At 38.3% G+C, this 12,951-nt stretch overlaps 1 protein-coding gene across 14 annotated transcripts in view; it reads left to right on the forward strand.

The window, feature by feature from the left end:
- The window catches only part of TENM3 (teneurin transmembrane protein 3), a 1,294,211-nt gene that overhangs the window by 276,821 nt on the left and 1,004,439 nt on the right, over positions 1-12,951 (forward strand). The gene's annotated exons all lie outside the window — the stretch shown is intronic.

Here is a 12,951-nt window from a genome sequence, read left to right on the forward strand (position 1 = left end):
ATTTTTGAGAGACAGAGAGAGCATGTGTGTGGGGTAGGGGGCAGAGAGAGAGAGGGAGACCCAGATTTTGAAGCAGGCTCCAGGCTCTGAGCTGCCAGCACAGAGCCTGATGTGGGGCTCAAACTCATGAACCGTAAGATCATGACATGACCCAAAGTCAGACGCTTAACTGACTGAGCCACCCAGGTGCCCCATGATTATTGTTTTTAATAACGACTCTGCAGGTAACAGTTGGATCATATTTATTCCTTGTGCTGATGGCCTCGCTCTACTCCTCTGTTCCTCAGTCATCGGGTCACCAAAAACCTATGAAAATAACTAATGTCCTTATAGTTTACAGGGTGGTTTTACATAGGTTGAGTTTATGTTTTTAAGCTTAAAGAGATTATATTACTCTAAATATGTAATAAATTAATAAAACAAAAAAATAAAATGAAGGAAGTATCTATGTTTGAGCTAATGTTCATTCTGATGTTTTTTTTTTTTTTAATTTTTTTTTTTTTCTTTTCAACGTTTATTTTTATTTTTGGGACAGAGAGAGACAGAGCATGAACGGGGGAGGGGCAGAGAGAGAGGGAGACACAGAATCGGAAACAGGCTCCAGGCTCTGAGCCATCAGCCCAGAGCCTGACGCGGGGCTCGAACTCCCAGACCGCGAGATCGTGACCTGGCTGAAGTCGGACGCTTAACCGACTACGCCACCCAGGCGCCCCCATTCTGATGTTTAAAAATTACTTTTAAGTTTATTTATTTTGAGGGAGAGAGAGAGAATAAGCAGGGGAGGGGCAGAGAGAAGGAGAGACGGAATCCCCAAATAGACTCCGCACCATCAGTGCAGAGCCCAACGGAGGGCTCCACCTCACGAACTGTGAGATCATGACCTGAGCTGAGATCAAGAGTTGGAAGCTTAACTAACTGCACCCCCCAGGTGCCCCTGATTTTGAAAGCAATATTGCAGACTGGTTAAGAGTCCAGACTAGAGCCAACATGAAAAATATAATGTTAGTCGAGGAGCACTTAGGAGGCTCAGTCGGCTGAGCATCCATCTGACTTCGGCTCAGGTCATGATCTCACTGTTTGTGGGTTCGAGCCCCACATCGGGCTCTGTGCTGACAGCTCAGAGCCTGGAGCCTGCTTCAGATTCTCTGTGTGTCTCTCTCTCTGCCTCTCCCCTGCTCGTGCTCTGTCTCTGTCTCTCTCTCAAAAAACATATAAACATTTAAAAAGTTAAAAAATATATATATAACGTTAGTCGCATATGTAATTGTAAATATTCTGGTGTCCACATAAAGTAAAAAGTAAAATGAAATATGTGAAATTAATTTTAAGAGTATGTTGTATTTAACCGAATATATCCAAAGTATTATCATTTCAGCCTGTAATCCATAGAAAAGTTTTTGATGGGATGTTAATCAGGAAAAATATTATTATATTCCTTTCCTTACTAAGTGAAGTACTGTGTATATTTTACACCTATAGTGCATCTGGGGTCAAATCAGCCACCCTGTCATTGCTCAACAGCCCTCTGTGGTCATGGCTACCATACTGGTTAGTACAACTCTAGTCGCACATAAGCCAGTCTTCCTGGATTTGAATCCCGGACCTAGCACTTGCCAGCTATGTGATCTTGGGCTATTTTCCTAACCTCTATGTACTCCAGTTTCATCATCTATAATACCCAGATCATAAAAATAAAGTCTCTGTCAAAAGGCTTTGTGGGAATGAGATGAGTTAGTGTATGTAAAGTACCAAGAACAGACACAAAGTAAGTTCTCAGTAAAGGTTAATAATATCCTATAGATTTAGGTTTTTGTTTTTGTTTTTTTTTTAATAGTGGAAAATAGTAGAAAAATGTCAAAAGCTGGGGGAGAAACAACAAAAAATACCTTCGTGGGTAGATATTGTAACACATATGGAATCTCTTTTCTCCTCCTCACCCCCCACCCTCAACACACACACACACACACACACACACACACACACACGCACACCCCTCACAAACAGAAACTGTTTCTCATACTATTTCTTTCGGTTTGGGATTATTAGCACATATTCTTGCCAAATTTGGTGGATAAACAGAAGCACAGAATGTACTAGTCTTTTAGCCACTCCTGATACTGAGTCTTAGAGCTTTGATTTGATTTTGATCCCTTACATATATCATGTGTTAAGGATGTGTAGATTTGAATCTTGAGGTTGCCTGCTGACTTCTAAGTAAACAGGAATTTATGCAGGCAAGATGACTCACATAATTATTTCATTGTTGGACCCCTTGCTGAATCATACACTGGAAGCATGTGAATGATCTAGTGTTTGAATGTGGATGCACAATTATAGACAAGTCACAATATAATAGGAGTTCTTTTTTTCATGTTTATTTTTTGAGAGAGAAAGAGAGGGAGAGAGTGAAAGCACGTGAGTGGGAGAGGGGCAGAGAGGGAAAGAGAGAGACACATAATCTGAAGCAGGCTCCAGGCTCCAAGCTGTCAGCACAGAGCCCCACGCGGGGCTCGAACTCACGATCCATGAGAATCATGACCTGAGCCGAAGTTGGGCGCTTAACTGACAAAGCCTCCCCGGCGCCCCTATAACAGGAGTTCTTATATTGTGCTCATGACCAACTTTTTCATGTCAGAGACAGAATTGCAGAAGACAGTCATGGGGTGTAAAATGTTCCAGTAGACCGTTTTTAATATTTTCCTTTTATTCTCGACACAACATTCTTCTGTTTTCAACCTGATGGTGCCATTTTCCATTATTTCATTTCATTTTATTTTATTTTTTAGCAGTGGTGATAGACGCCGTAAGTAAACCAGATGATAGACTCTTAAAGTTTCTGTGTGCAAATTGCAAGAGCACATGATATGCCTGCCTTTACTAAGGTCTCACAGCCTTACCAACATGGTGTCTAAATACAGCTCCAGCAGAAGTTATAACAATAGTTTCTGTCAGCCTGTCTGAGATGGTTAGAGAATAGCGGTGGGGAATAGCACAGTAACCCAGAAATGTCCAGATTCTTCTGGCCCCTTTTATTGTGATAAATCTCCTGTGAACTTTGCAGAGAGGTATTGTTTGCGTCTTGTATATCTCTGTCTAGAGTGTGGCTACGTGCACCTACTCCTTCTCACTGAACGGTGTAGCACAGAAGCCAATTCAATTGTATGCAAAAATAAAAATAAACAGTAAAACCCCGTGCAGGAAGAGACTGGAGGTAATGTATTTGAATAAGATGAATTAAGTTCTTGCTATACCTTTACCATACGAGACACGTACAAGGTTGTACGTGTAAAAATCTAAGTAGCGTCCTCTTGTTAGAGCTGAATGACTCGCACAGATGTTGGTTTATTGCAAAGTATGTCAGATAACTTACTACAAACTGCGAAAATTGGTGCCATGCATTCTACATGAAATTGTGTTGTTTCTTAATAAAAGAACTAACAGGAAGTAATTACCATAAATACCGGCAAAATATTACATTCAATTAAGTATTCCTAAATGTGTATTTGAAAGAAATTAGTGCGAGCATAAGAGCATGGAAGAATATATAAGCTTGGAAAGACGGTATGGATCTTCTATGAAACACCATTTGAAGACTTTATATGATCTTGGAATTTGGTATATTTTCCTTCCTAGTGGGCAACCTCCATACTTGTTTGCCTTTAGATCACATGCCATGTAGACTCCATTCTCCGAAACTTCCTTCAATCCTCATAGCCCAACAGCCTCCTCCCATCACCAACACTGTCTACCTAGTTCTTACAGGGCACCCGAGGTTCAACTGGGGTCCTGTCTCACCTACTAAGTTTTCCCAAACCCTCATGGCTCTCTCTCAACTACACCTCCTTTTGCTTCTTACAGTGTTTCAGACTTATTTGAAAATCACCTACTGTATACCCAAGTCACACAGCTAATAAGGGATAAAGCCAGGATTTGAATTCAGAATGAACCCAAAGCTTACCTAGGGTTAGTTCCCAATGGAAATTGCACATCTATGTCCATAAATGTGTGATGCGGTCAGTTATTTCAGAATTTCCAGGCTTCATTGAGCCAGCCACTCATCTGATCCGATATTGTTTATCTTTGTTTTGCTCCATTACATTATAATAGAATATTCTTAGCTGCCCCACTGGACATGCCTGAAGGCAAGGATTGGATCTTACTTTTCATCTTTTTATACTCAGCTATAAGAAACTGTAGCCCTTAGCTAAGTGTTCAGTAAAGGTTTGGTGAAATATATACTTCTTATGATATGACCACAGTTTCTCCTTTATTTCATATAAGTATATCTCAGGTATCAGAATTCTCCTTGAGAAAAGAGCACACCTATACCAAAAACAAATAAAAAACCCAAAGTCACCCTGAAAAGACTCAGACACCAAATATTTCCAAGTGTTAAAAGACAACCCACTATTTTAAACAATAGTCTATATAATAAATTCAACTTAGAATTTCAATGATTTTTTTTAATGTTTATTTATTTATTTTGAGAGTGTGTGTGTGTGTGTGTGTGTGTGTGTGTGCGCGCACACGCGCGCAAGCAGGGGAGAGGCAGAGAGAGAAGCAGAGGGAATCACAAGCAGGCTTCATGCTCAGCACAAAGCCCTATGTGGGCCTCAATCTCATGACTATGAGATCATGACCTGAGCTGAAATCAAGAGTCAGATGCTTAATGACTGAGCCACCCGGGAGCCCCTCAGGGATTTCTTAATGCTCATTAAAATGAAGTCTGAGGGGCGCCTAAGTGTCTCAGCTGGTTAAGCGTCGGACCTTGGTTCAGGTCATGATTTTGTGGTTTGTGGGTTCGAGCCCTGTGTCGGGCTCTGTGCTGACAGCTCAGAACCTGGGGCCTGCTTTGAATTCTGTGTCTCCCTCTCTCTCTGCCCCTCCCCCACTCGTACTTTGTCTATCTTTCTCTCTCTCTCTCTCTCTCTCTCTCACAAATATTAAAAAAATTTTTTTTAATAAAATTAAGTCTGAGATCATGGAACCAATGACCGTCAAGGTAACTTGGGGTCACTTTACTGATTGACTGCCACCTCCCTTGATTCATATTTGGTATTCAATTTCATAAATCCTCATTAAGTGCCTACTGCATGCATTGTGTCATTTGTTTTATATTCATATGGTGCTTTTACTGTGTGACATTCTCAAAAGATCTTGATACTTTAATGTGTTAGGTGAATACTTTCTAAGGACAGCTCTTCATCAAGCTAGGGAGTCTATCCATTTTAATATTTGCCATATAGTTTTATTTCCAAATATCCCAGCAATGAGCAATAAAACTTCTAAAGCAATATTTCTAAATTATTTATTTTTTCTTCTTTCAAACGTAATGCTATTCATTGAGAGAAAATACTAATGACAAATAATAGCTTTCATGGCAAGATAATTCTGACATTAGTATAAGAATCAACATATAAAACATGGATTAGACATCCATATTAGTATTGTTATGTTCTTCCCATTAATAATTTTAGCCTATATTATAATGTTCTCCCAAGATATTTCTATCTGATATCATTTTTTATTCATTGCATTTCTTAATGTGCTTATTTTGATGTGTTACAGTGCTATATTCTGTGTATGACTTTGCATGCTGCATTTTTTAATCATTTTTTCTTACCCACTGATTTGCAGCATTTATATATGATATCAGTCTTCTAAAATTGAGAATTAGCTTAATTTTTTCATTTAAAATATGCATTTTTATTGATTAGGTGATTTTTTTGGCAGAAAATGTATTGGAAAATATGTGTACCTTTAAAACTATAATTCTACAAGTACCTTGGCTATTTTTTTTTAGCAAACATTCAAGAGTTCTTACATCTGATAACAGTCTTTTAAATATTCTCAGTGGGAAGAAGTCTTTGTCCTTTGAAAGCATATTTGAATTTTTTGAAATAGCCAAAAGTTATTCAATGTCAAATCTGTTCAATAATTTTGGTGATCACACTGGGCAATACCACTTTGAGCAAAAACAAAGTTGAGCCATAAAGATAAGTTTTCTTGTGTGACTCATAAAGCTAATTCTGAAGGAAATCTCTCCGGAGGAGTTCTGATGAGGGATACATCATTGAAACAAGGTGGGATTGGGGCGCCTGGGTGGCTCAGTCGGTTAAGCGTCCGACTTCGGCTCAGGTCACGATCTCGCGGTCCGCGAGTTCGAGCCCCGCGTCGGGCTCTGGGCTGATGGCTCAGAGCCTGGAGCCTGCTTCCGATTCTGTGTTTCCCTCTCTCTCTGCCCCTCCCCCGTTCATGCTGTGTCTCTCTCTGTCTCAGAAATAAATAAACGTTAAAAAAAAAATTAAAAAAAAAAAAAAAAAAAAAAGAAACAAGGTGGGATTTCCAGTGGGATTGCCTTGCAATGAGTTTGATAAGGCTCTAAGAGAGGGGTATTAAAACAAGGTGTGATTCAAGACATAGGTTTGACACCTAATGTAGCCTAGGATAAAGGGGAGTCAGGAAAGACTTCTCTGATGGAGTAACTCTTGAATTCAGTCAGATGAATAGCAGTTAGATGCGCAGAGTAGGGTGAGAGAGAAAGATCGTTCCAGAAGGGTGGAGCATTATGTACAAAGGCAGAAAGGCAAGAGAATATGTAAAATCTAGTTCTGTAAGGCTGGAGCATGAAGTCAGCAGGAGGTAATATTGAGGAAAGAGGCAGAGTCAAGGTGAAAAAGAATTATGAATGCCCTGGTGGGAAATTTAGACCTTATTTTGAAGGTAAGAAAGGTCACTCATTTGATAGAATCAAATTTGCATGACAGAAAAATCAGTCTAACAGTCCTATAGAAATGGAATGAATAGAGTAAGATTTGGGGAGTGGTAACATTAGGGGTAGTAATGTAGGCAAGGAAGATGGAGGTCCAACCAAGGTAGGGATGGAGAAAAAGGAACAATGGCAAAGAAATCAAGAAGGCAAAATCAGTAGACTTGGTAGCTAAATGTGAGTGATAAAGAAAAGTAAAAGTGAAAAGTGCAAGGTAGTCTTCAGCCTCTTAGTTTGAAATACAGGTTAGATGGTGTATCTGTCACCGAGTTAGAAAATATAGGGTAGGAAAAAATAAGATTTGTTTTGGTTAAATAATGAATGAAATTTGGAATGTGTTATATCCATGGTACCTATGGGCCGTACATGTGCAATTGTCACTAAGGCTGATCAGTATTTGGTCTGGAGATCTGGGGAGCAATGTGACAGGATATTTAAATTTTTTTTTAACGTTTATTCATTTTTGAGAGACAGAGAGAGACAGAGCATGAGCAGGGAAGGGGCAGAGAGAGGGAGACACAGAATCTGAAACAGGCTCCAGGCTCTGAGCTGCCAGCACACAGCCCGACGCGGGGCTTGAACTCACGGACTGTGAGATCATGACCTGAGCTGAAGTCGGCCGCTCAACCAACTGAGCCATCCAGGTGCCCCATAAATTTGGAGTCAACAATAGACAGTGAAGGAAGCTGTGTGGTGAGCACAGTCTGTGACTTCAAGAATTTGTAAAATGAAATGGAGAAGAAGATGATGAAAAGTCTCTAGGGAGCCACAGATTTTCAGGCTTTTGTGGCGACTTTCAGAGGACACACAGAAGAATGAAAGGGAAAAAACAAGAAGGGATGAACAAATGAAAGGAGAAGTGGAGACCAGCGTGTCATGGAATCCAAGGTAAATGAGTATTTTATGAAGGAGGAAGTGGTCAGTGGTGTGAAGCCTAGGTCAAAGCATGGCACATAGTAAGCACTCAATGCACACTGGCCGGATGAAACTCCTAGATGAAATAAGAAGACTGAAGAATATCCACTGGTGACATTTCCAGAGTATATTCTGTAGATTGTATGGGCAGAAGCTATAGTGCTATGACATTTGAGAGTGATGGGAGGGTTGGAATTGGAGACATTGATTGGAGACCACTCTTTCAAGTAAACATAATTATAAAGGGAATGCAAAGGAAGGCTGTCACTAGAAGTTATCATTAGGATCAGAGGAGATTTGGTTCTTGAGTAGATGTATTTAATATACTTTCTGATTTTGAAATTAATGCTTGCTTTTACTAGCACATGGGAAAATATGGAAGGATACAATTAATAAAAGTAAAAGTATTTATAATATACTAATATATTTTGTTGTATACGTATTTTATCCATATAGTACATTTTTTTAAAAAGTAGTGATGATAGCATATACACAATTTTCCATCCCTTTCTTCTTTTACTATTTATATTTCATTTGACTGTTTTTCCTCAATTTTCCTCAAAATCTCAAGTTTTTAAAAATATTCCTCAAAATATGATATTTAATAGTAAAGAATATTCAAGGACACACTGGCAAATTCATTGGGCAAAGCCCAATAGGTGAGTTCTGATAAGCATAAGACTCATGACATGAAGGGCATTCAGAAGGGCCACCGTGGGCCAGGCTACTAGCTGTTCAGTGAGAATGCCATCAGGTGAGAGAGTTTTTCCGTAATTTTTTATTTTTATTTTTTGGTGAACTCACTATGGCCAACCTCTACCTCAGATGTGACTGGAACAGAATACTTCCTTGGTAAAATGTGCATATTCAACTAAGTTAAAGCAGGGACATGGAGAAGAGAACAGGAATGTCCCCAGCAAATGGTCAAGACAAAGCATAGATAATAACGTGGGACAGACTCAGCCAGGCATCGCATTCTTAATTAAAAAAAATTGTACAGTGACATGGGCTTGTTAGTGAAACCAGCCCTCAGCATTTTCTTTTAAACCTTGGCAATCCAGACCCGTTACCTACTACGGAGCTGTTTTTCTAGGAGTTCCATTTGTTATGCTTTGAACCCTTGATGCCTTTCTTCCGTGTTGGATTTTCGGTTTCTTGGAACCCATTTCTTCATCTTCTGGATTTTTTTTTCTCTCTTATTTTGGTAGAATATATTCTCCAGTAGCTAAAGCAGAAAGGAACATAAGAAGTAAAGTTCTTATTTACTTTACATATCTGGAAATATCTTGATTGCATCCTCAGTTGATAGTTTAATTAGCTGGGGATAGAAGTCTAACATGAAGTAGTTTTCCTTCAGAAGTTTGAAGGCATCGTTCCATTGTCTTCTAGTTTCCAATGTTGCATTTAAGAAGTCAAAAGTTATTATACCTTTGTATATTAACTTTTTGTCTCTCTGAAAACTTTTTAAAGAATTTGGCATAGCCACAAGTTCGGAAGTTTCACAGTGATGTGCTCTGGTGAGGGGCTATATTCATCAAGTGGACTAAGGACTCATTGGGCTCTGGAAATTTTATTAAATTATTTTATTGATGATTGTTGAAAGACAGTTCTCCATGATTTCTCAGAGTTTGGACCTGTACAGTGTGAGCATTCTAAGCAGAGGACATTTGTAATAAGCAGTTTTAGAAAGTAGAGATAGTGTATCACGCTAGAAAGATTTAGAAGTACGCTTCCCCAGAGATGTTCTAGACTAGTAAAAATTAAAGCCTTCTGCTCTTCCCTCAAAGTGTTTGCTTACATTCCAGGATAGTGCATGATCTCTTTCTTCCTGGAAGGAGAATGACAAGGTAGGTCAGCAGCCTATAAAAGCTTAGTGTTCTAAAATTTGGGATGCCTCCTCAATGCCACACCACATGGTTGGTGCACACAAGTTAAAATCCAGCCCTCATTGTGTTGTGTGGTGGGGATTGGGGCATAGGGAACCAACCCAAAATGCTGTTCCTGCTGCTGTTTTTGCTTGGAGTAAAAAATAATTTGTATTTCTGATGGGGGGCTATTGTGTCTTCTATCCGCATATGTTTATAAATTTGTGATAGACTAACTTGTTAACTTTCAAGTAGAGTAAAATCTTGACCTCTTCACTATTTCTGACTTAATGGTTATGTATTGTCCATTTTCTTCATTTTTTTTTTCCTTTTAGGAATTATACCTCCTGGACTGGTTCTCTAATATTGTATTGTCTATTTTCCATCGTAGGCCACCTCAACTTTGTTTTCCAATGCTTTGTCAAATTTTTCATTTCTTCTGCCATGTTTTTACTTTCCAAAAGCTTGTTTTCCAAACGTACTTTATTTTTGATAGCATCCTGTTTTGTTTCACAAGCACAGTAATTTTTCTTATCTCTTTGAGAAGATGTATGTATTTCAAAGCTTTCTTCTTCCTGCATAGTGACTATTCGATTGGTTGTTGTTGTTTTTCATTTGTTTTGATCCACGTCTTCTATATTAAAACCTTCTTTAGATTTCTGGTCACCTTTGGTGGATTGTTTATATTTAAAAGCTGGGGATTCAATATTAAATGAAGAATTCTACTAATTTAGGTAGAATGTGTTGACTTTGAACTTGATGTTAGGGAGATGTCACTGCTTTTTATTGCTCCGTGCTGTCAGGTATTTTTCCGATTTCTTCTTGAGCGAGTCAGAATCCCCAGAAAATCCTCTATTAGTGTTCTGTCCTGAGGCTAAAGTCCAAATTGCCAGTTTTCAGAGAACATAGAAAGGGATGGGAAGGGGAGAGAGAGTCTCAGCTTTCAGTAAATGCACATTTTTTTAAATTCTCATTTGGCAAATGGTAACTCCATCAACTGTGTCACTGTCCCCCAGTCTAGAAATCCTGTGTTTTATTCTCAGGAGGGTAAATCTCCAGACTCAGGCCCTCATGCACAGTGCAGGACAGAAGAGACCGCTTTACAGCTTTCTCAGCCGTCAGCTTAGGTTCTAGCTTCCTTAATCCACTAAATGCATTACCACTGCTCCTTTGCTATTCTCTTCTTTCTCATGCGTCCTGTTCTTTTGGGTTTGTGAATACATTTTTGTTTCATTGCTGTTTCAGGGGATCTTAGGAAGGGAAAGTATTAAATGGATGCATATAAATTGCTGTATGTCTCTGAAACCAGGTTTACTTTTTTATTTGGATTTTTAACATTTACTTTTTTAATACATTTGAAATTGTATTGGGGTCCCTGGATTGCTCGGTCAGTTAAGCATACAACTTCAGCTCGGGTTATATCCTCACAGTTCGAGAGTTCAAGCCCTGCGTGGGTCTCTCAAGCCCACTTTGGATCCTCTTTCCCCCTCTCTCTGCCCCTCTTCCACTTGCACGGAAATTAAAATAAAATAAAAATAAAATAAAAGCTAAGATCTAGTTCAAGACCACCTATTGCATTTCATTCATCATTTCTCTCAATTCTGATATCAGTACCGTAGTAGGATTTTACCGACGATGCTTCTAGCAAAAAACTTTGTATCTTGAATGCCAAGTCTCAAGTGAAGGATGCCATTGTTCTTAATTGCCTTTCAAAAATATATAGATTCTTAATAGTGTTTAAACACTAACAGGAAAGGATCAAGAAAGAGAGAAATGATAATAGAGAATGAGAGCTTAATATTTTAGAAATATATTTAGTCATTCAAATATAAAATTATTTCCCTAAATTATATAGTGTAGAAAAATAAATGTTTTACAAAATTACCAAATTTTGTGAAAAATTACAGAATGTAATTATTTATTGGAAAAATAAGAAATAGATCATTTTTAACCATCCACTATATGCAAAATAAGGTTTCTGGGAGGGTGAAGTGAGTAGAATAATAACAGTTTTCTTCCCCACTGTGTACAAGTATCATAGGACTTTATGTGCGATGAATGTCTTCGGTTCTAGGTCATATCATGAGTATTTTACATGCAATTTTATAATCTACTTTGTATATTAATACAGTGTGTAGGAATTTCTCATCCCAGTCTTTAAATACGTAGAAACTGTGGCTCAGAGGGGTTAAGTAACTTGCAGAAATTCATACAGCCATGAAATATTAGTATTGAATTTCTATTTTATGTTTTTCTAGTCTCCCAAGGATAGGGAAATTTTTTGAGAAAAATGTTTGATGATTGTGTGATGTAATACTATCTAATCTACATAATCTATTTAAAAGCATGGTTTTCGGGGCGCCTGGGTGGCGCAGTCGGTTAAGCGTCCGACTTCCGCCAGGTCACGATCTCGCGGTCCGTGAGTTCGAGCCCCGCGTCAGGCTCTGGGCTAATGGCTCGGAGCCTGGAGCCTGTTTCCGATTCTGTGTCTCCCGCTCTCTCTGCCCCTCCCCCGTTCATGCTCTGTCTCTCTCTGTCCCAAAAATAAATAAAAACGTTGAAAAGAAAAAAAAAATTTTAAAAAAATAAATAAAAGCATGGTTTTCTTTTGCCTCAGTGAAGGGTAGCATTTAAAATATTAGAGAGAGAAGATATTTACCATATTTATTACTGAAGTCATATTTCACATTAGGTTACATTCAAGTAAGAGCATTTGAGAACTGAGTAGAAAAAAATCTATAAGTGCCTTGCTAAGCCTATTTGAGATCTTTTCTTTCCGGATCCCAGACTTTTAAGTAATAGGAACAAGTCGAAAATGTTTTCTGCATTTCCAGGTTCTAATTAGACTGGGAGTCAGCTAATAAGAACCACCTGAAAACTCACAGTTTTGATGGCTAGCCCTAATGTTAACTTCAGAATCAATCAAGAATCTACTGTGCCTTAATTTGGTAGGTGACACCTGATTTGATCTTATAAAGCCTAGTAAATAAGATAGCCAGTGAGTAAATATCAGACATGATTTTTAAAATGGCTTATAGATTTTCCCACCAAAATCAGATCAGTCTGGTCTTTGTGTGATTAACTATATAATGTAGCGAGAGTTTGTAGTGGAGTCATGTTCTTGCCTTTTAAAAATTTTATCTAGTACAGTTGAAAAGAAATTGTGGTGTTCGGTTTAAGAGACAATCACGGTTCCCATATAATAGTCAATTCAATTAATTGTGTCTAATGGAATGGCAGAAAATACATTATTATTATTATTATTATTATTATTATTATTATCATTATTATCCTTGTCAATTTATACGGCTTCTGGGTTAGAGTAGAATGTCTTTTTACATCCAGGATACATTATTATATTATTTCCTTCAGCTTAATAGGAGATGTTTTATAGCTTACTAC

The sequence above is a fragment of the Puma concolor genome, chromosome B1 (assembly GCF_028749965.1).
Source record: "Puma concolor isolate L17-30 chromosome B1, mPumCon1.1.hap2, whole genome shotgun sequence".
In the NCBI taxonomy this organism is placed as follows: domain Eukaryota; kingdom Metazoa; phylum Chordata; class Mammalia; order Carnivora; family Felidae; genus Puma; species Puma concolor.